Consider the following 1,685-nt stretch of genomic DNA (forward strand, 5'->3'; position numbering starts at 1 on the left):
ATTTCTTTGCATTGATCACTGAGGAAGGCTTTCTCATCTCTCCTTGCTATTCTTTGGAACTCGGCATTCAAATGGGTATATCTTTCCTTTTCTCCTTTGCCTTTCTCTTCTCTTCTTTTCACAGCTATTTGTAAGCCCTCCTCAGACAACAATTTTGCCTTTTTGCATTTCTTCGGGATGGCCTTGATCACTGCCTCCTGTACAATATCATGAACCTCTGTCCATAGTTCTTCAGGCACTCTATCAGACCTAATCCCTTGAATCTATTTGTCGTTTCCACTGTATAGTCGTAAGGGATTTGATTTAGATCATACTTGAATGGTCTAGTGGTTTTCCCTACTTTATTCAATTTAATGATCTGAGCTACAGTCAGCTCCTGATCTTGTTTTGGCTGACTGTATAGAGCTTCTCCATCTTTGGCTGTAGATACAATCAATCTGACTTCAGTATTGACTATGGTGATGTCCATATGTAGAGTCTTCTCTTGTGTTGTTGGAAGGGGATTCTCTTCTTCAGGATCCTGACTTGCTGAGAGATCAAGGAACAACTTTCTCAGCTTCCTTTTCCTTGATCCCAAGTTTACAAACTCCTTTCCTGCAGCACTGATGGACAGGGTCATATTATCTCCCTGGGAGCTGAAGAAAGGTGAGTGACTGTTAACTTTTGTTAACAGTCATGCAGGTTCTCTGAGGCAGGCCATTACATATAAATATATTTTCAAAAGCAAGAAACAGTTCCAAGACAGAGTCAGAATTGGCTCTTCCCTGCAACAATACTTGTTCTGCCCACTTGGCAGGCATAGGTCAGTGACACGTGGGACCTCAGTGTTTTGTGAATCATGAGGATGCTGGCCCACTTGGGCAGGCCCTCCTCCAGCGCTCTCCTATGACCCCACCCTGGCCTCCTAGTGTGCCTGGACCCTGGTCCAGCTCCCCTCTGGAGACCTGGCAGGGCTCTGGGACCCTGCCCCTGTTGTATCTGCTCACATCCCTATCCTTTTATTTCTCCTTCAAGACATCTTCTCAGTTTACTGTTAATTTTCTTAATTGATTCATATTTTCTTAATTATTATAAAAGTAATCAAATGTCCTGGTTAAAAAAAAAATGCAAACAGCTCACTGAGATAGAAGATGAAAAGGAGAGGTTTTCCTTTTCCAAGCTTCTCAAGCCCCTCCTGTATCAGTAGCTTCAGTTCAGTTCAGTTCAGTCACTCAGTCGTGTCTGACTCTTTGCGACCCCATGAATTGCAGCACGCCAGGCCTCCCTGTCCATCACCAATGCCCGGAGTTCACTGAGACTCACGTCCATAGAGTCAGTGATGCCATCCAGCCATCTCATCCTCTGTCGTCCCCTTCTTCTCCTGCCCCCAATCCCTCCCAACATCAGAGTCTTTTCCAATGAGTCAAATCTTGGCATGAGGTGGCCAAAGTACTGGAGTTTCAGCTTTAGCATCATTCCTTCCAAAGAAATCCCAGGGCTGATCTCCTTCAGAATGGACTGGTTGGATCTCCTTGCAGTCCAAGGGACTCTCAAGAGTCTTCTCCAACACCACAGTTCAAAAGAATCAATTCTTTGGCGCTCAGCCTTCTTCACAGTCCAACTCTCACAGCCATACATGACCACTGGAAAAACCATAGCCTTGACTAGACGGACTTTTGTTGGCAAAGTAATGTCTCTGCTTTTGA

The sequence above is a fragment of the Bison bison genome, unplaced genomic scaffold, assembly GCF_000754665.1.
Source record: "Bison bison bison isolate TAMUID 2011002044 unplaced genomic scaffold, Bison_UMD1.0 scf7180017864192, whole genome shotgun sequence".
Classification (NCBI taxonomy): domain Eukaryota; kingdom Metazoa; phylum Chordata; class Mammalia; order Artiodactyla; family Bovidae; genus Bison; species Bison bison.